Here is a 22,214-nt window from a genome sequence, read left to right as displayed (position 1 = left end):
GGAGCAATGCAGAGCGAAGACGCAGTGGAAGCGGATGATGGTACCGAAAGAAGAAGCTCTGCAGACAGGTTGCGTATAGTACTCCGTGCATGAGCCAATTCGGCAGAGGTGGCAGCAATGTAGGTGCGTAACTTCTCGTTGTGTGTGTGGAGCCCATCGATCTGTGTGAGGACGTCCTATAAATCGGTGAGACGTGCATAAGTACCTTCGAGCAGACATGCACATGTGGAAAGCGTAGCCAAGGAAGCTGAGAGCGGAGTCGTGCCTAACTCGTTCGATCACAGAACAGTGGAACCAGGCTCATGGAGGATCGTTGCGATGAAAGTTCGTAATGGTGTAGAAAGTCAAACCCGATCACAGGTTCATCCACGCGGGCGACGTGAAAGGTCCAAGGAAAGGTCGCGACCCGTGATAGTGAAAGCGACATCTTAATGGAGCCAAGGACAGCGATAGAGGAGCGATTTGCGGCCATCGAAGCGAGGTTAGCAGGAGGAAGCGTGTTGCCCGCTTGCTTGACCGGGATGACGCCGACATTGGCTCCGGTGTCGACGAGAAAGCGCTTCCTTGATGACAAGTCTGTGACGTACAAGCGTCGCGCTGCTGAAGCAAGCGGTGGGGCGTCGGAAGATAGGTAGAAGATCATGGTGGGATGTGGCGCCTAAATGTGACCACCGGAATCGTTTGGGTATGCACAAGGTGCGCGGCAGTTGCGATCGGTGTCCCCGTAGATCTTATGGTACTGGCATAGCGGGTAAGCTTGGTGCTGAGGCGGTGCGGAGGGGGCCGGAGACGCAGCTGACAGCTTCGTAGCTCTGGAGGTCGCAGGTAGTACCTCCTGTAGGCTGCCAGGGGCATCTCCTGGCTGGTTGCTGAGCTGCTGAGGCGTGCACACTGGCCCCTACCACCAGGGCGCGGAATCAAAGGTGCAGGCACGCCATCAGAAGGCAAACGCGCAGTCGTCCATGACAGGCGGTGTTGGTGACAAATGACTGCGTGGGCCCGATCGGCCATGCGTAGACGAACCTTGAAAGAGACAGTTACGTGAAGTTGTAGGTCGGACGGAAGCTTGGCCATCCACAAGTTCCACAGCGTGGCATCTGGTTGAGCTTGGTGATCAATAATGCACAAATGCGCCGCCAAGGCTGCGTTTGTGTGCGGTCATCGACGTGGATGATATGGCGGACAGCCTCTGCAGGAGGGCGAGAAAGGTGTTCGATGAGCAATGTTTTTGCCGTTAAATACTTGGACAAGGTGGATGGTGAGAGGAACAGAACACTGATGAGGGCTGGATGAGCAGGGAGGTGGGTCACAGACAGGCGAAACGTGCGTCGTCGTCCGAAATCAGTGGAAATCCAGTAGATGATTCACAAATGCAAACCAAGTCTTACGGTTGTCCTTTTTCAACGCAGGCAGCTTAGGAAACCTGCCGGGTATCACACAATGATGCAGCACCGGGAGGCGAAATCTGTGTGAGTGGTGTAGGAAGCTCCCGTCGCCGGGAGTGCAGTAGCAGTGGACGATGCCTCCCTCCAGGTGTGAGTGTTGGGGGAGGGGGGGAGGGGGCGACCGCAAGCAGCAAGAAATGTGTCCCAACTGCAGGCCCGGAGGCGGAAGTTGCGAGGATGTAACCGCTGGTGCCGTTGCAACAGCGGGCAGACGGCGGTCGCGATGCAGCCAAGACGTCAGACGTATAAGAATGTGCGACCCCGTGTGCACAAACGTTCAAATTACAGTTCTCGAACGTCATCGACACATCAGACCAAACCAAAGGTGACTGCTTAGCTTATGCCTGAAACACAAGGTCCTTCACTCGATTAGCGTTCACAATGTCACTAAGCGGCGTACACTGCCGCCTAAAAGTTTATCTTTGCAGCCAGAAAATTTTAGATAACCTTCCAATGGGACTATACGTAAGAAACGTTGCTCTCTGTCTCCTACAAAAGTTTTATTCGCCCAGTAGCAATTTTTAAATTTTTCCAAGTAAAACAAAATACCTACATCTCGGTAGCAAACCACCACTCTCGATAAATTTTGCGACTCAGACCAATGCAAGATAAAGCACATTTTCTTCCCTTGGAAACTTTTGCACGATCTCCCAGTCTGTCTAGTTTCTTAGGAACTGTCCAATCACTGTGTGACCCGCTCTATAGGTCAGACATCAGGTGAGAGGTGACACGTGACAGAAAATTGTGCAAGTGTTTTCTAAAATTGGCCGAACAATAAGCAAGTTTTTCATTCCCTTGCGTCTGCCAGGATATTATCTGCTGTATCCTCTGCTCACATTCTCTTCTGACTCTCTCCTTATGTGAACAACATCTGGCGTCGGGACAGCAAGCCTTAGACGAGAAATTTGATTGCACATGACACAGTATAAAGAAAAACATATTCTCACAGTTTTTGCTCTTTCTTTGTTCCATAATGCTGTAAACTGTTGCGTTCGATCTGTCAGTCAAAACATTTTCCGTTTCTGTGATAGCTCACTCTACTTCATCAGTGTGGGACTCTGTACAAAATTGTCAGTCGCTTACCACTATGCCTGCGTCCAGCGAGCCGTGAAGGTCCCCTTTGCCTGCGGCATGGCTCTTCAAACTCGCGAAAGTCCATCTATAGGGGACTTGATCCTCCGGCTAAAAGGACGCTGCTTGCTGCGATGACTCAAACAAATATCGGCTAATTTACCAGCCTAGCATAACGTGAAGACCCAGGAAACAGTTAATCGGAATTACATTATTACTGGGCTGTTATAACTTTTGCAGTCAGCAGAGTCCCACTTTAATAAAAAAAATTTGCATCGGTTGAACAAGGACAAGAAAAAAGACATCTAATTAATGCACGATCGAGATCGAAGGGTGAATAACGGTTATTAGATACGAAACGACTATCTGGCTCCAGCCCGACATGCTTCGACCTCTCCTTGTTATACGTTCCACGAAATCAGTTATTGTAGATAGTGGCTGAACTTAGAGTTTGTACATACTGGAATGGATTTTCATTTAATGTTTTTACATTACTTTTGAAAGCTTTGATGTAGAACAGTTTGGCTAGTGTCTGTTTAGCAAAAAGGGAAAAGAGGGCATCATTCAAAAGCAAAAACCGTTGCTAACAAACAGCTCGACGGATATATTATGGAACCTGAGCTCAGTAATAAAGCATATGTCGAAGGTGCAATCTGCAGAACACAATGGTGAGAAGAAAATACGGAGTGAGCGAGAGAGACAGAAACAGAAACCATCTGATCCGTGACTGTTCACCCTCAGCTGGCTGGTTGTTCATGTCTTTGTTTGTGTTCATAAACAAAGACCTTCGAAGGTAATGCAGCTAACCACATGATTCATTCATATACGGCCATTATGAAGTGTCTAACATCTAAGGGTTACTATCTTACATAGACAGCATGAATCCCTTGAACCCACTGACATCATGGCGCCAGCATGCAACAGCGTGTAATGAAATGTAGTACGCACTAAAATCTCAGAAAAAAATTCCATTCCCAGTGCTCCATTTGTCTCAGAGTAAAAACTAACACTCCAGAGAGTGACCCTAAGATCTTCGTTATCATTAGTATTATTATAATTTGGATCTTAATGGAGCACAAAATGCTCATCAATTTTTTAGGTTTTGTGTCAGATTCTCTTCGTGTCCATATTACTAGCATTCCTTCGGAATGGGCTCTTTTACCCTTGTCGTGCCAAATGCTTCCTTTCTTCTTGGGATTTTGGCCAGGCCAAGTGTCCAGGCGTGAGCTTTCTCCTCATTTTTTCCTTCTCTTTACTGTATCATAACTTACCATAATTCTACGTTACGGAAGGTGGACCACAAACCATGTAATGAGGTTTAGAGCAATCCACGAACAAGTCTCTGCAACCTCAGCAGAAACAGAAGCCAAGGTATTAATGTGGAAACCACGTGGAAGAAAATGCTTCATTCACCTCTTCTTTTACTGCCACAATTTATTTTATTGTCTAAATTTTAGTTTTACTGTCGAAGAATTTCATATCCTGGCTACTTAATCTAATTCGTTCCATTCTTTCAATATGAGCATCGTACATTTATTTCATATCGGAATAAATGTTGCTGTACTTTTCAGTTTCTATATTTGCTCTAGAGTCTATGTTCTTTCTTCAGTATAATTTGAACTTAAAATTCCGAGACGTTGTAAATGTCTTTTAGAAGCCTCGCTGCTGTTTCCATTTTGGGGCAACGAATTTTACGAACCAAATATTGACCAGGCCAGTCTCCTGAAAGATTTCTCGTAAATATTTGAACTGTGAACTTCTCAGTTTTTCCATATTTAGCTTTTTAATATATTACGTGATAGGTTGTTGCTAGATATGTTTTTTTTTTCAGTTGATATTTAGGAACATAGCTTGCTGCTGTTTCTTCAGATATTTCTATTGGCCTTTGTGCAGTATGAGTAACCTGACATGCAAATTGAAATAAGAACACCGTGAATTCATTGTCCCAGGAAGGGGAAACTTCATTGACACATTCCTGGGGTCAGATACATCACATGATCACACTGACAGAACCACAGGCACATAGACTCAGGCAACAGAGCATGCACAATTTCGGTACTAGTACAGTGTATATCCACCTTTCGCAGCAATGCAGGCTGCTATTCTCCCATGGAGACGATCGTAGAGATGCTGGATGTAGTCCTGTGGAACGGCTTGCCATGCTATTTCCACCTGGCGCCTCAGTTGGACCAGCGTTCGTGCTGGACGTGCACGCCGCGTGAGACGACGCTTCATCCAGTCCCAAACATGCTCAATGGGGGACAGATCCGGAGATCTTGCTGGCCAGGGTAGTTGACTTACACCTTCTAGAGCACGTTGGGTGGCACGGGATACATGCGGACGTGCATTGTTCTGTTGGAACAGCAAGACGGTTGCGAATGGTCCTCGCCGATACCCCAGGAGCAACAGTGTCCCTAATTTGCTGGGAAGTGGCGGTGCGGTCCCCTATGGCACTACATAGGATCCTACGGTCTTGGCGTGCATCGGTGCGTCGCTGCGGCCCGGTCCCAGGTCGACGGGCACGTGCACCTTCCGCCGACCACTGGCGACAACATCGATGTACTGTGGAGACCTCACGCCACACGTGTTGAGCAATTCTGCGGTACGTCCACCCGGCCTCCCGCATGCCCACTATACGCCCTCGTTCAAAGTCCGTCAACTGCACATACGGTTCACGTCCACGCTGTCGCGGCATGCTACCAGTGTTAAAGACTGCGATGGAGCTCCGTATGCCACGACAAACTGGCTGACACTGACGGCGGCGGTGCACAAATGCTGCGCAGCTAGCGCCATTCGACGGCCAATACCTCGGTTCCTGGTGTGTCCGCTGTGCCGTGCGTGTGATCATTGCTTGTACAGCCGTCTCGCAGTGTCCGGAGCAAGTATGGTGGGTCTGACACACCGGTGTCAATGTGTTCTTTTTTCCATTTCCAGGAGTGTATTTGTTCTTCCAAATTCATCAACTGATTTTAGATTCCCCCACTATGATTATATTTTCTAAGTTACAGCGGAAGAGTGATGGCGTGAATTCGTTACTGAGCCGTGGTAAAAAATTGCTGTTTTGAAGAGCGCGCCGCAGTGCGTTGTGTGAAGCAGTCGCCCTCCGTTTGTGGCGGAGGCGCCGCTGTGGTAGTCGCAGCTTTGTAGTCTCCCTCTGGTGGGAAAGGGGAAAGGCTGCATGTTCACGTGCATTTATGAGGCACTATGAGCTTGACAGTTGGTCAGTTGGAGTTAGTCTGGGTCAGTCTCCCGTCCCCAGTTTGCTCGTCTCTCTCTCGTCCGCATTTGTGCGATAGTTAGTGTCTGTCTGTCGTCTGGTGTGCCAGTATGTCTTTCGGTTGGATCGATCGATCGGTTGGTCCGTCGCGCACTGAAACACCAGATGGCTTGTCCGTCTTGGCCGTCGGCGCATGTGAGGTCGCCACGTGAGTCCGGTGGGCCGCGTAGTATAGCAAGGGATAGTGGCTTCGCGGTCGACAAAAGAGCAACAGGAGTCAACCCACGACATCAGTCTGGCCGGTGCGAGCTGCGACGCCGTGGTGTAACAGGTTCTCCGAGGGCTTCTGGGCCCCTTCAATTACCATCTTGTGGAGCTTGGCTCGGTCCTTTACTGGAGCAGGGATGTGGTTTTCCCAGTGGGCGTGTTTTTTCTGCATGGTTGGGTCCGAGCCAGTACTTCCGCCGTCGTGTGTCTGGAAGTGAGTGGGAGATGCAGCAGCAGTGCAGTCGCGGACGGACCTGCGGGCAGTCGGTCGGTTTGTGCGCACCAGGAAAGATGGGAGATCAGCTCGCCTTCCTGAATCCGTTGAAGGGGCTGGGAGTGGACGGTTCGGGAGAGCGATTTGGGGGTGCTGCGACAGGTCTTCTCAGGAAATCGCAGTTCATTAAAAGTTGATTGATGATATGTTTTGTGATTTACCCTCGATAAATTCTACTTCTTTTCTTGGTCAGTCTCTCGTCTCCAGCTTGCTCGTCGGTCCCTCGTCCGCATTTGTTAGGCAGTTAGTGTTTGTCTGTCGTTCGGAGCTGCCTCTGTCATGTTCGTCGGACTCGCTGTGTTCACGAATTTATTGCTTGAAGTATAACGGCCTAATTCCTGAAATATGTTTTTATCTTGCCTATTATCTTGAGAGGCGGTATACGTGTATTGTAGAACATGGTTGCCCAACCTTGTATAAATTTATGTAAGATTGCATTTCATGGGCTTTTATTTAAATAGTCATTTTAGTATATAAAGTTGCCACCCTTCCACCGTAACACTTTTCTTAGAAGTTAAAATCATGTTGCACCTTCGGTGGCAAGTTTATCTTTGAATTTTAGTGTTTTGTGCCATTTCCATCCCTCCTACGGGGTGCATAGTTTGTGTGCTTGTGTGAATTGTTAAAACTTTTACTTTAAGGTAATCTGGTGTGTTGCAGATTTGCACCTGTGTAATCTTTCAGAGGTTGTTCTGGGCGGTCGTGACTGCGGCCGAGTCAAAAGAAGCGGCTTCGTTCTTAGCCCGAAAGCTCACACACTCAAAAATTTGTTTCCTTCTGCCTCTAAATAAATTGTAACTTGATATTTAGAGGGCGCTTTCTGCTTATAATTTTAAATCTGTTTCTTAAAAAAAAGCTGTTAGCAATAAAATCCCCAATTTTTAAAAAAGCAGTTTCATCTTGGTTATCAGTTACTCCCTGGCAACTACTTCCACGCTGACATAGTGTGATTAAATGTATTAATGTTCTTGATGAATCGCTAGTAAGTAAAGTAAACTTTGCAAAACAGACATAATGTTTTATGGGACAACAGCAATCAGTGATTTTATAATGTTACTTAAAAACCGTCTTGATTGCAATTTTTTTTTTATTCATATGACCGGTTTCGATTCGTTCAGAACCATCTTCAGATCTGATATTTCAGTTACAGGAGTAAACCGGTCATATGAATAAAAAAAATGCAATCAAAACGGTTTTTAAGTAACATTGTAAAGTAAACTCTTAAGAAAAAGTTTTGAAAGTTAATTCACGGTTCATTTACCTTATCTCACTCCTCTCTGAATTTAAAAATCTATAGAAATTTCTTCCTTGAATAGACCCTTAAATAGTATCTCATTTGCTATGTTCTAATAATTCCGTCCTTTTTGTTGTAGAATGTTGTCTTTCTGAATAGTAGACCGTCCCACATGTCACTGAGTTCTATACATATTTAAATCTATGAAAGTACAAAACTACTTTGATATTTTTTTTTTCATTTCCGAAAATTAGTGGTGGTGGTGATTAGTGTTTAACGTCCCGTCGACAACGAGGTCATTAGAGACGGAGCGCAAGCTCGGGTTAGGGAAGGATTGGGAAGGAAATCGGTCGTGCCCTTTCAAAGGAACCGTCTCGGCATTTGCCTGAAGCGATTTAGGGAAATCACGGAAAACCTAAATCAGGATGGCCGGAGACGGGATTGAACCGTCGTCCTCCCGAATGCGAGTCCAGTGTGCTAACCATTGCGCCACCTCGCTCTGTCCACAAAATTAGTTTCAGAATTGAATTTGTTCTAGGAGGTACCTGTTTCTATGAAAACGTCCTACATAATTGCCAATTTTGCAGTCACGTTGTTGTTGTTCTAGATGACTGAGGTAGAATTTTGGATGTAATAGAAAGAATGCATGTCGCTTTATAACTGTTAACGTCAGTTACATCTCTTCTTCTGTAGTCTATATTTCAATTAAGTTTCCGACTCGCCCGGAATTTCCGCGGTCAGCAAAATGTTCTGCATGCGCTAAGAGTTTATTACTGCTGATTTAAGGTGTTCTGCATCAAATCCGGCTTAACCAGCCGCTTTGTTACTTTATAAGTCTATATACGTGTCTAGGAATTTGCTCTTCATTAGATGCTTCTGAATCTGCTTTAGGTTTTAGTCTAAATTTCGTTGGAGATATTTTTGTTGGCTCAGGGTACCATTAAAATTTAGTAAAATTATTTGCAAAACTCTCTCTAGTTTTCTCTGTCGTTAAGTGTCAACTGTCTATCTTCCTCTTTGAAAGTAACATTTTAGTTCTGGCTCCAATTTAACTTCATTTTTAATGTCTTACATAAGGTCTTTGCCTTTTCTTTGAAGAATTCTTCATATTTAGAGATCTTAACGTTCTGAAATTGTTTTTTACAATTTCTTTCCGTTTTCAGGATCGTGCCATGTGTAACTTTTGGTTTGTAGAATTTGAAGTTTTGAATGCGTTACGTCAAGAATTTTGTGAATGTTCATATTCTTCGTTTCTCCCAGAACGGTTTTTCCTCCTTCGTGAAGAATTTGGTTTTGGACGGGTTTGATAAATTTGTCTTTGAGCTGTTCTCAATTTTCTGCCTTCATTTTGCCGAGTCCTTTTGCAATAGCAATCGCTGACTATTACTGAAATGAGATTGAGGGGTTTCTGAACTGCTTTTGCTGAATTTTATGTTTACTTGCACCCAGACTCCTTAGCGATTTGTCTCGGTATTTGTTCAATTTAAAACTTCGTTTTGATTTCCACATAATACTTCACTATAATCAATCTTAAGTTCACCATGTTCGTGTTGTGTGATAGCCTTGTCCGTTTCGAAGGATTTTCAAAAAAAAAATTTTTATATAAAATCTGTTATGTTGTTCTTCAATTACATTACAGCATCTAATGCATCTCATTACTATATCTACACTTGCGCCAAATACCGCACTTAAATAACTTTTGTTAATGGATTTCAATGGACATGGCAATCTCGAAACTATAATAAATCCATAAATACAGAAAGTTTGCTCCTTACAAGGCATATAACCAACTTCACTACATATTTAAAGAACTTATACCAAGAAATCCAAAATATGGTATTGACGGGAAAGTTTTCTCTATCTAAAATTGTCATACATTATGGCTTAGTCGGCTGGAGTGGCAGGGTAGTTCTAGACGCTACAGTCTGGAACCGCGCGACCACTGCGTTCGCAGGTTTGAATCCTGGCTCAGGCATGGTTGTGTGTGACGTCCTTACGTTAGTTAGGTTTAAGTAGTGTCACGTTCTAGGGTACTGATGACCTCTGAAGTCAAGTCCCATGGTGCTCAGAGCTATTTGAACCATTATGACGTACAACTGTGTCACAGTTCAAGTGTTTATGACATGGTGTAAACTATAACGGAGACCACGGAAAACAGAAGAATAATCCAAAGCATCTACTAAATAACAAGGAAAATTTTAATGGATGTACAGGGAAGGAAATACAAACACACGCTAGTTTTAAAATCTATTTGTGGCTCTAAAAGGTAGACCATTCATAAAGACGATGAGAAATAACCTATGATATCAGAAATTAGATTTTTCTAGAGGAGTCTGACATCCCTTGGATCGCATAACAAACACGTGTGAAGGCTTTACAAAATGAGATCATAATGGTTACTTGTGTAAACTGAAGTAGAAGAAGAGAATTACTATATTAATGACGATGGAGTGACTCTTTAAACAGTCAGGTTTGATTCACAGTTTTGAATGGAAAACGTTAATATTTTTTAATATATGATTCTAAAACGATTGTTAAGGAGAGCGAGACGAACGACGGCTAAATGTAATTCTGGATAAACGTAATGTGATTCGAAACCAAGTACATTTTGCACTTTCTTGCCCTTTAAAAGAAGCGAAGGACCACGAGCATATTCTACAAATCGCAAGAGCACCTAGAGCTCAAACATATTGTAGAATATGTTCATGAATGATGAAAGAAATTATGTTGACAGTTTGTGGAAACTGCGTAGTTCTCTGTGTGTTAAAACACCATTGTTATATCTATTTATATATGCTTATTACAATTACTTCTACTCTTAAACGCCAAAGCAAAACCTCCTTTCAAATAGTCATAGTATTCATATGTACGTTTGTTAAATAATGTGAAAATATTATTTTAATTTGCTGCTACGTAACACTTTATACTTTGTAAAATGGTTCCTTCGACAGCAATGTCTCAGACGAGAATATCAAAAAGCTTGAAATTTAAATTCTTAGGACAACATGGCGTTCTACCGTAAATTAAATACTTGTTGACCTAGTAACTAGCGGGATAGCCTGCTGTTCTTTATCAGTGAATAGGTGTATCATCAGACAAACAAAAAGCAGGCTTTCGCACTCCAAGTGAGTCGAGAACATTTCCAGTCGATTGTATTCGGATGTAAACGAGCGAAGGGGCAGAGACAGTCAGTTCGCTGGACATTCGTTCTTAGACCCTGTCCTCAACATCGATTCCTTCATTTGAAAGGGTAAGTACCCCAGATAATGGAATTTGCAGCAGTACTCGGAAGATGAAGTCAATGAACATCACTGCTGCAACAGAACATCCGATTATTTGTAACGTTTTCTTTCTTTAGAGAATGTTCATTTTACAGGCACTCCGTAACCGATTCTGTAACTTCCAGTAAATATTGTAACGTTCTGCAGTGCTAGTCTACTTCAGCTCATCACTTTCACTACTATGGAGTTTGCCGAGTAGATTCTCTTTCTATGAATGCTAAGTGGTAAAATTAAAAGTATCTGTAGGTATTTTAGCTGAACGCTTACATGATAACACTGGAACGCACTAATCATGTCCATACAAAATCTATATGTTTGTACGACGTAAGTACCGGGCTATTATACTCTGTCTTAATGATTACTTAATATAATTGTTAATAAAAGGAGTAAAGTAATGTCTTCGGTAGATTCAGTGATAAAATCCTTATATAGGAGAACATTCATTATGCTGTAAGTCTGAACTATTAGCTAAGATCTTAAAATCGAAATTTCTGTTACCTCTGATAGTACATTACCTATGTTTCCCTCTGTTTCAACCCCTATTTGTGCGTCTACAACTTGATTCCAGATGGCTGGTGTGAGACAGGAGGGACGTGGTGATCAGAAACGTTTCCCCCATGCTTCTCACAGATGTTTCTCTGCTAGAAAATAGTCATTACCGTTTTGTGTGTGACCACGTTAATCTAATTTTGCTTTAGTGGTCCTTAAGCAAGAAGTAAACTGGAGATGGTAACATGTTTCGAGACTCCCACTGCAACGTGGGTTCTTGGAAAATAGAAACTAGCGCTCTACAAGTGTGATGGCGCTAGATATGTAGCTCTCACTGTCGTTAGGTGAGTGTATCTGTAACGTTCTCAGTTTTTAAATATAAACCGTTACTAAAGGTGGTACTCTTCGTTCACGCTTAGAAACATATTTCGTTAATCCAAATTGGTGAAGATAAGTCGTGAGACAATGCTGAGTGGCAATCCAGTGAGGAATTTAGCAGCCCAAATGTGTCTGCCAATTGCAGATGATAGTAGTGTTTGTAGAATTCAGTAACATTTTATTGTATCTAATGACGCTCAGAAGGAGGGACACCCGATACCAGCACAGAGTGTACTCCTCTTCAATATCGTAAAGAGAGCGGAAGAGATTATCCCCATTCGGTGGTCAAAATACCATCAAAATTGTCACACGATCTTATTTCATATGAGTTTAGGGTCTTAACTTGGGCCGCTGGAACAAAGTAAATTGAACAGAGACTGTGCACAGCGCCATCTATCACAAAGCGAAGAAATTGGTCCAACAAAAACATATTTCTTTACTTACTACGCGAATATGTAATAAAAATGGGGATTCCTATTTCAAAAAATGCTGTTGATATCCGTTTGACCTATGGCAGCGCCATCTAGCAGGCCAACCATCGCGCCATCTGGTTTCCCCCTTCAAGCAAGACAAGTTTCGTTCCTCGAAGTTTTTTCGTTTGACGCTTATTTCGTGAGATATTTGGCCCGGTCACTAACAATGGAACACCCTGTATAAGACAATTTGAATCAGTACAAACAGATTTATAAATATGCATGTATTGGAAGCTGGAGAACCGGCTGTATCTAAAGGCAGTTGAAAATCCGTGTTCCATCATAACTAGGGGTCGAAAGACTCTATGTAGTTGAGTGCTGCAGATGTTGCGTGTACTCACTCTTTCTGGCTAAACATGAATATTTGGGGGGGGGGGGGGACGGAGGGTTAGTCTTTCAAAATGTGCGCCAGTGTTCCGATTTTCTGCCGTCGCATTGGTCATCATTGATAATTCCGCAGGTGGGTTATGTTAGAGATAACTTGGTTGCTTAATGCCCGGGAGTTGGATGGTCAGATCTATATCACCTAACTTATTGTGACCATGGAAGGACGTCCGCTTAATTTTTGTCGGGTGCATCGTAAGTTGTTCAGTGTTCCATGAATTAGTAAGTCACTGAATTCATGAAGTTTCATCCATTCGTGTATTTCTGTTTACTGTCTTCGGAGATTTGGAGGGGCAATATTGGTTTGAATTTAGGACTTTCTATCACGACCTCGATATTAGATGGAAGTCTGTAATTTTGAATTGGCTACTTCTGCTCCAAACAGCAGAATGGTATTCGGCGACAGGATATACAAATGCTTGCGATCATAAGGTGTTTGCATTTTTTTTTTCGAAAATTACTTTCAGTTCTCTCTTTGCCGTTTTGGTTGAGTGGAATGAGCTGACTTCCGTTTCATTAGTATGCGATGCGTCAGAGCGGCAAACAGCTGAAAAGGCTGTTATAAGCTTTCATGGAGCACGTTTGTCACTATTTCATCTGTTTGTAAAAAATGAGTTAGAAGAATCGCTTACTATTTGTACTTTGTAATGATGGCCACAAAATACCAAAATAAAGCCAAATAATGCACGCGAAACCACTTTATATGGGCTTTGAATATCATGCTTATATTCGTAGGTAGGGTGTGAGGTAACTAGCGACGATACGGGAGACGGACTCGTTTCCTTTAAGACCAGTCGTCTTAGCCGGATATTAAAATATTTTAAGGAGCTCGGATTCCGGGTGTAGTGAAAACCTGGCCGCGCCTGGGGCACTCTAGCGGCCGAGATCACGGCGAAGAAACGTCAGCACGGCGGGGCCTCCCATTGGCCGGCAGCTCGTAAAAGGGAGGACCTCGCCGTTTTTTACCTTATCGCCACGGCCAGGGTCACAGAGACAAGCAGCGCGCTCCGGAAGCCTGACTGTGGTGCACTTTGCGAGGACACTCACGGGTCTCGCCGTGCTCTGCCCTGCGGGGATCCCTCTCAGCACAAACTCTAATTCAGCCACAGGCGCATTCCAAGAACTAAAGCTAGAAACCATGACAACAAAAACGCTCTCATCGGATTTATCATAAATTCATCGCAAAATCTGCTCTCACATCTAACAACCAAGTACAAACATATATGTATATGTAAAAGAGCGAAACAACGACAAACGTTGTCCATACACGTAGATGCCTTTGACTGTCGTAAATTTCTGCAGGAAAGCTCTTGCTCTGTGGTTGCTCCATATTTACAATGAACTAAGGTATCAGATGTTATTGGAACTCGTGTCATCAGTTTTTCATAGACCGATGTCACGGAATTCATGAGACAGCAGCATGCACCTGTACAGATGACTGTAGTATAGCGTACACAAAGTACAAAATGGCAGTGCATTGGCGGAGCTGTCAGTTGTACCTACGTGACTCATGTGAAAAGGTTAACTACTTGGGTATAGCCGCATGACGGGAACTAACAGACTCGGACTGAGACATTCCATTTTCGGAAACCGTTATGTAATTCAATAGTCCGAGATTTACAGTGTCAAGAGTGTGCCGAGAACACCAAATTTGAGGCATTGCCTCTCACCATGAACAACGCGGCGGTCGACGGTGTTCACTTAACGAGCGAGAGCAGCAGCATTTGCGTAGAGTTGTCAGTGCTAACAGACAAGCAACACTGCGTGATACAGCCACAGAAATCAATGTGGGACGTACGGCGAACGTATCCGTTAGGACAATTCTACGAAATCTGGTCTAACAGGCCTATGACAGCAGCCTACCAACACGAGTGCCTTTGCTAACACCACGACGACAAGAGCTGACAGCAAGGTTTGAGTGCGGTGCAGGCCCCAAAAAGCCATAGACCCGAGTTATCAACAAGGCGCTATGCTTGCTCCATAATGGTGGATCACTGCCTAGAAGTGATTATGTTGGGCTACATGGTTACCCTTTGTGGTGAATTATGAACCCTATGTTCCCAGGTGATGGATTACAATTCTCTATGTCACTGGGCTACAACCGTTCGCGACTGGTTTGAAGAACGTTCTGAACAATTTGATTGAACGATATGGCCACGCAGGTTGCCCGACATGAATCCCATTGAACATTTATGGGACGTAATCGAGTTAACAGTTCATACACAAATCCTACAGACGAAGAGCTGACGCAGTTATGGTGAGCTGTAGAGCCAGCATGACTCACAATTTCTGCTGGGAACTTCCAACGAGTCGCTACACTTCGCCGGACACGAGGAGAGCCGACATGATATTAGGAGGCATCCCATGACTTTTGTCACCTTTTTGTGGTGTACTTCCATGGATATTAGTTACAGCGACTTACCTAACTTGATCTGAAGGGTCTCCAACACGTGGAGGTTGATTTAATTAAATACGAGGCTCTTTTTGTTTTATGTAAGGTCCGTTTTGTTGTAGACAACAGTAGTTCGCGCGCATACCGCAACGAGTGCGTGAGTCATGTGCCGTCATGCGTCGGGAACAACTGTAATCAGTTACAGTTCTGTAGTTAACCTGTACAACTACGATTCTGTTCCGTGCTTTCAAAATGCTTAAAGCTATCAACTGCCCCCCCCCCCCCCCCCCCCCCCCTTGTGAGGTTCTCTCAGTGATACTGTTTCTGTCAGCAAGGAACCTGTCTGCTGCAGAAATTCATCGACGGGTTTGTGAAGTGTACGGTGATATTGTTATGAGTGAAAGCTAAGTGCGTAAGCGGGTACGAGAATTCAAAGCTGGCCATGACAACGACCATGATGAGGACGGCTCCGGCCGCCCTTCTTTGTTTACACACGGTTTGGTGGCTGCTGTTGAAGGGAGGATTCGTGAGAACAGGTGCTTCACAATGATGTATCACAATGCTTTACAACACTGTTTCTGAACACCTAAGGTTGAGGAAACTGTGCTCCCAGTGGGTCCCGAAACTCCTAACAGAGGACCACAGAAACCAAAGATTTGAAGGTGCGATGAAGTTCTTGACTAGTTTCCAGAATGAGATTTTCACTCTGCAGCGGAGTGTGCGCTGATATGAAACTTCCTGGCAGATTAAAACTGTATGCCCGACCGAGACTCGAACTCGGGACCTTTGCCTTTCGCGGGCAAGTGCTCTACCAACTGAGCTACCGAAGCACGACTCACGCCCAGTTCTGCATGTCTCGCAAGAGAGCTTCTGTAAAGTTTGGAAGGTAGGAGACGAGGTACTGCCAGAAGTAAAGCTGTGAGTACCGGGCGTGAGTCGTGCTTCGGTAGCTCAGTTGGTAGAGCACTTGGCGGCGAAAGGCAAAGGTCCCGAGTTCGAGTCTCGGTCGGGCACACTGTTTTAATCTGCCAGGAAGTTTCATATCAGCACACACTCCGCTGCAGAGTGAAAATCTCATTCTGGAAACATCCCCCAGGCTGTGGCTAAGCCATGTCTCCGCAATATCCTTACATTCAGAAGTGCCAGTTCTGCATGTCTCGCAGGAGAGCTTCTGTAAAGTTTGGAAGGTAGGAGACGAGCTACTGGCAGAAGTAAAGCTGTGAGTACCGGGCGTGAGTCGTGCTTCGGTAGCTCAGTTGGTAGAGCACTTGCACGCGAAAGGCAAAGGTCCCGAGTTCGGGTCTCGGTCGGGCACACAGTTTTAATCTGCCAGGAAGTTTCTTGACTAGTTATCATGAAGAAGGTGACTGCTCCTTGAGTCAGCTCGTAACTGGAGACGAAACATGGGTTTCGCATATCACGCCCGAACAGAAAAAACAGAGCATGGAATAGAGATCCACGCACACGCCTATAAAGGAGAAGGAAAAACAGACACTGTCCCAGAGCAAAATCATGGTTCGGTGTTTTTGGATAGGCATGGTGTTTTGTTGGTCTACTTCATGCAACGAGGAACCACTATCAATGCAGAAGCATGCTGCCAAACTCTGAGAAATATGCGCAGAGCTATTCAAAACAATAGACGCGGCACGCTGAAAAAGGAATTGTCTTTCTCCATGACGATGCAGGACCTCACATTGCAGGTCAGACCCGCGATTAATTGGACAGTTTTGACTCGAACGTCTTAGACCACCTACCCTACAGTCCTGATCTTGCGCCAAGCGATTAACATCTGTTCCTCCACCTCAAACGACACCTCAGTGGCAACCATTACAATGATGACGACGGTGTGAAAACGGCAGAGAACTCTTGGTTATCGGAGTAGGCGACCAGTTTTTATGAAGAGGCTATTTTCAAATGGTTGAGAGGTATGATACGTGTTTGAACAAACGTGGCTACTATGTCGAAAAATAGAGTGAATTATGTACTTTTTGAAAATAAATTTACTTTTCTGAAATAACCTGTCATTGTGTACTTTTGTTCTAACGGACCTTATTTAAAAAAACACGCCTCTTAGAACTGAGTGCAGCTAAGGGAGCATCGTGGCCTTACAGCCTGCAACAAAGCAGTCAGTTGCTACAGTGATTAGTCGTAATCATAGGGACGAGGATGAACTGCCGAGACGAAAAACAATCTTCAAACCGGGAGAAGCCAAATTTGATTTATAACTGGAGTTGCAATGCCTCGATTATACATAATCGTTCTATTTATTGTAAATTTTTAATCTCGTTTTCGACCCGGAGTCAGGTTGCTTATCTGTAGCCGATGATCTAATATGTAGTTGTTGAAAGAATAAAGAATAACAAATGCATATTGTTAACTCCAAATATTGAGTTGTAGAGAAACAGTGTCAAATCTGCCAGCGTTCATATCTACTTCACTGGAAACTACAATGTGGTGTAGTCAAGGAAAAATGTTGTGCTTATTCATTTACTATTTACTGTGGAGTTCGGTTCTCTCATACTATGTTCCAACATTAGTATGTCTGCATAGGGGCAGACACTTGAAACAGAATTTTAGTGTGAAAATATGTAAAGGTATTTCCTGGGACACAAACTATAGTCTCTAAGGAACAGAGTCAGGCATCAAAGAGAATAATTTTCAGTTTATTTTCAAATTTAATTTAGTAGTCAGATATTTTATGTCGTTGCGTGAGAGATTAAAAATTTTTGTGGCATCATCGTGCACCCCTTTTTGTGCTGAAGTCAAAGTTAATACAGAGTAGCGAATTTTTCTATATTCATATACAGGAATTATTGTTTCTTCTGAACTGCAATGGGTTATTTATATCAAAGTCTTGATAAATAAATATATCGTGACGCAATAGCCAGAATACAGAACTCCTTTAAAGAGATGATCGTGGACGGGCACCACATTTTATTGTCACAGCACGTTCTTAGGCAACGATTAGTTACTCCCAATTATTTACCAAATGATATTATTGAATGAAAATACGCAAAATATGTCACCTTACTGATTTTCCTGTCCTCTAGGTTTGCAATAATTCCAAGTGCAAACGTAGCTGAACTAAGTTGTTTCAGGAGATCCAAAATGTGTTACTTCCAGCTCAAATATGCATCAATATGGTCGCAAAAAATGTTTCTGAAGTTTCCCCCACGGTTATTACGTCTTCACCGTGTGCTACCCTTATGCTTCCCTTACCCATATACCTATAGATGTGCAGAACTGAATGTGTTGTGTCTATTTTAAATTGAGTGATACTATTCGTAGAAAACCAATGCGTAATGCCTTTGAGAGTCTTATTTACCATACCTTCTGTTGCTGTAGTACGTTTGAATCGATTAAAAACTAGTGTCATCGGAAAAGAGAATTAATTTTATTTGCTGTGTATTAGATGGAAGTTCGTTTTATACGAAAAACCATACTGGGGTTAAAATAGCTTTGTGGAACCCTATATGTGATTGCTCCTCAGTCAGAAGAATCTGTCCTTCCGATATTGAATGAATTATTAAGTACAGTTTTCTGCTTTCTTTTGATTCTAAATACTTCCATACTATCCAAGACGATATTTGGATTCACACAGTCAAATACCACATAGAATAACAACTGATGCTATATTTTTATACACTGTCCACCAAAGGTTTAGAAGTAATTAAGCAAAAAAAATTTTATATAGTAGGAGCCAAACAGTTCGTTAATATCGATGATCACAGTTCATGATTAACTAAAAACGACATAAATAAAAAAGGTTCCTTTATTAATAGGGAATTTCTCAATATAAACCAATCTGTATTATAAAGGGCAGTCTGCGGTCCACATTTTAAAGTGTCGCCTTGTAGCTGTGCTCAGGTAGACGTTAGCGCTGCCTCATACGCTCCCTACCCTTTCAACAGATGACCCTGTCATGGCGGACTTAGTTTTGCGTTTTATTCGGGCAGGGAGATTTTATCGCTTAATGTAAGTGTTCGTCTTTTTGTGTTGATTCTGGCCTATGGCCTACGATTTTAGTCTCATTTTTAATGTGTTTCTCGGTGGTTGGCTCTTCCCCTTTATTGTTTCTATGGTCGGCCAACCATCGTCACAATATGTGTGATTTTAATTAGTTTTGTCTGGTCTCTGCCTCAGTTTCTCTTCTCCTGTGTCGTCTGTCATCTTTTCCTTGTTCGATTTTATTCTCTGTGGGTGTTTTTTAAGTTTTGGAAAAAGGGACCGATAGCCGTAGCAGTCTGGTCCCTTTAATCCCCCAAACCAACCAACCAACCAAAGAGCAGTAAAGTAAATCAAGAATGTCTAACTTAAACTAATCATTTAAGTGCAACTTGCTAATACTAACAACTCAAGTACAACACTTCGTATAACATCTGACTAAGATTTAATATTTAAAGTGACTAGGGTTTAAGTGTTTGAGTGCAACGCAAAATAAGTTTATCCCCAAAACCTAGATCAGAAATTCTCACAAGACCACTAAAGATCAAATCATGACTCGCAAAGGAACTGCTTTACTATCCTTTATCCAAATACGTGCAACAGTGCATGCATAGTAACAACCCAGATTATCTAATCTACTGACCTCTACCTAAACCCATCTGAACCATCACCGCAGCACTCTGTGGCAAGAGAGCGATTAGCAAGGTACCTGTAATATTTGCTGACAGACTGCTATACAACAGAAAAGAAACCTCAAAGAAAAGTAATGCTCTCCTGTTTCCTGCGAAAGTGATCATGCATTAGACTAGCATGGTCGTAAACATAATGTAAATTTCATGTTATTTTATGATTCTGCTGGTAAATTGGTGACTTAATTTTGAAATAGAACACCAGTATAATGAGACGATTCGAACTGAGGACAAATGCACTATGTTGAACAAGTGCAAGTTAATAGATTTCGATGCAGAGATTAAAGGATTGTTCCACATTCCAGATTTATCCAGTGGGATCAGAAGCAGCACAAGCAAAAAAGAGGCTCCACGAAAATTTGAAGAATCTCAAAAGGTTCAACTCAGGGAAGTTCTTTTATGCTATATGTGGTGAAAAGTTAACTGTCTTCTCTGTTGCAAACATACGGAATATACCCTGTTACTGGAGCTGAAATCCCTCTTAATGTGATGCCCACGCTAACACATTTTTCCTGCGGTCATAGATTTAGCTCATTTCGACAGACTATTCCAGCCGTTGGCAAAACCGCGGCATGCGGGCCACTTTCGACCCCCGTGCCTTCTCCCTTCTGCCAGCAGCTATTTTACAAATTTAATACCGCGGCAAAACAAAAATCCTAGTTACAATGTCGACTGTACGAAACGCGGCATGGGACGACAACTGTGGCCAGTGACACCCGACTGAGTGGAATGAGTTTTTATGCATCCACGGCACTGTACGAAACTAACAACAACTTTCTTTTGAATTCGCTAAGTCTGAGAGATTTTTTTTTAATTTGACGCACTTGATTTCACGAAGTTAAATAGATGTATGCAATACAATTACGCTTCTGTGCCAGTGTTTACTTCGTTTTGATGGCTTCATAACTTTAACTGCTGATTGTTGTTTTTAAAGGAAGCTGGTGGAAGAAGATAGTGTTCACCCTTGCATGAACAGATGAATACTGTTTTAGTGACACTGAAGGAAAAACCAAATCTCAAGAAAACTGCCGCGGCTCAAAAAGAATATACTCTCATAGGCCAATAAGATATTGAGTATAAAGCAAAATTTGAATGTACTGTTGGTGATTTCAATAGCCGGACGGAGTGTCCGTGCGGTTCTAGGCGCTACAGTCTGGGACCGAGCGACCGCTACGGTCGCAGGTTCGAATCCTGCCTCGGGCAGGGATGTGTGTGATGTCCTTAGGTTAGTTAGGTTTACTTAGTTCTAAGTTCTAGGCGACTGATGACCTCAGAAGCTATGTCGCAAAGTGCCCAGAGCCATTTTTACCATTTCATTTCAATAAAAATAAAATTACATCCAGATTGTGAGTAACGAATCAACATATGTTTTTTAAGGTTCAGGTTCAATGTAACAAGTCAGGTGAACTTGCGAGTTTAAGGACAGCCGAAAACCTTGGCGGGTGTGGCCGACCGTTTACTGACACCGAACGAATAAACAATGTGCTTTGACTAATAGCCGAGAAAATGTGTCAGGACAAAGAATAACTGACGGAATTTGTCTGTCTACTAGAACATCCTCCTGAAGTACTAAAGAGCTAGGAGACAACTTATTTAAGTAGGAGGAAGAGGAATGATTACTTGAATGGTTGCAGCGCAGCTACGACATTATTTTGTGGACTTGATCAGTCTTAATGCTTTTGACAAGCTTTCACAGTTATGTAGTTTGAAATGAATGATTACATGGGAGGATTTATTTCATCGCTGGGAACAACCTTTAGTATCAGTTACCATGGCTCAAACTGGCAAGCGTTAGAGCTGATGGAGTCAGAAAAATGATTCGGCGAAACAAGGGTTTAGAGAGCACAAAAACAAAACAAAAAAAAAAAAACTGTGCTGTGATTGCGAAATCTCTCTCTTTTTCGAGTGTACTGTCTAGCAAGATGCGTTATGGTGCATAGTTGTTACGTAAAAAGAAATAATGTGCATCGTTATAACCATTGTAAATTCAATCAGAAGAAAACGATTGACAAGTCACCAGTTTCAACAACTTCTGTCAGATATGCAAGCAGATCACCGTGATGTCCTGTATTAATCTGAAGTGAGATTATTAAGTGAAGGTGAAGTACTGGAAAGTGTTTTTTTTTTTTTACCGATCCTCAATCGGTAATACATCTTAGATTTTTGCCATGTTTAACTAATGCAGAATATGAGGCTTCAAGGAAAAAACGAATTAATTTCTGATACGCATACATATGTAAAGTTAATTCCAAATTAAAAACAAGTCCATCATAAAACATTTTGACGAGAGAAGCTCACTCATTTCCCAATCTGTAATAAAGCTGTCTAGAAAGTTGAAATAAACTTTCAATGAAGAAACGATCAAATAAAATTCGTTTGAATGGAACTGCAAAATCGATTTAAATAGGGGTTTGGAAACTTCCAGAACCTTTCTGGTAAACTAAATTTTTCTGCAAACATTTTTCATATGATAACAGAGAACGGACAGAGCAATTTACAAGTGAATCTGATTAATCTTAATTGTAAATTTTTTTTAAATATCGCTCAATGAAATCATCCTCTTAAATTTTAAGAGTGATCGTTCAATTTTAAGGAACTGAAAATGTTAGGTTAGCAATGAATTATGATTTTGGCAACTCATACTTACTTCAGCTAACGTTTTTAATTCTCAATTA

The 22,214-nt window shown here is 42.7% G+C and overlaps 1 non-coding gene across 1 annotated transcript; it reads right to left on the bottom strand.

Moving 5' to 3' along the window:
* Positions 1-15,661: 15,661 nt before the first annotated feature.
* Trnas-cga (transfer RNA serine (anticodon CGA)) lies at positions 15,662-15,736 on the bottom strand. Its single transcript has one exon. It is a non-coding gene; the product is annotated as a tRNA-Ser (tRNA).
* Positions 15,737-22,214: the final 6,478 nt, after the last annotated feature.

Source organism: Schistocerca gregaria, chromosome 3 (assembly GCF_023897955.1).
Source record: "Schistocerca gregaria isolate iqSchGreg1 chromosome 3, iqSchGreg1.2, whole genome shotgun sequence".
Lineage (NCBI taxonomy): Eukaryota > Metazoa > Arthropoda > Insecta > Orthoptera > Acrididae > Schistocerca > Schistocerca gregaria.
The sequence above is the reverse complement of the archived record's forward strand: the minus strand, read 5'-3'. Positions and strand labels throughout refer to the sequence as shown.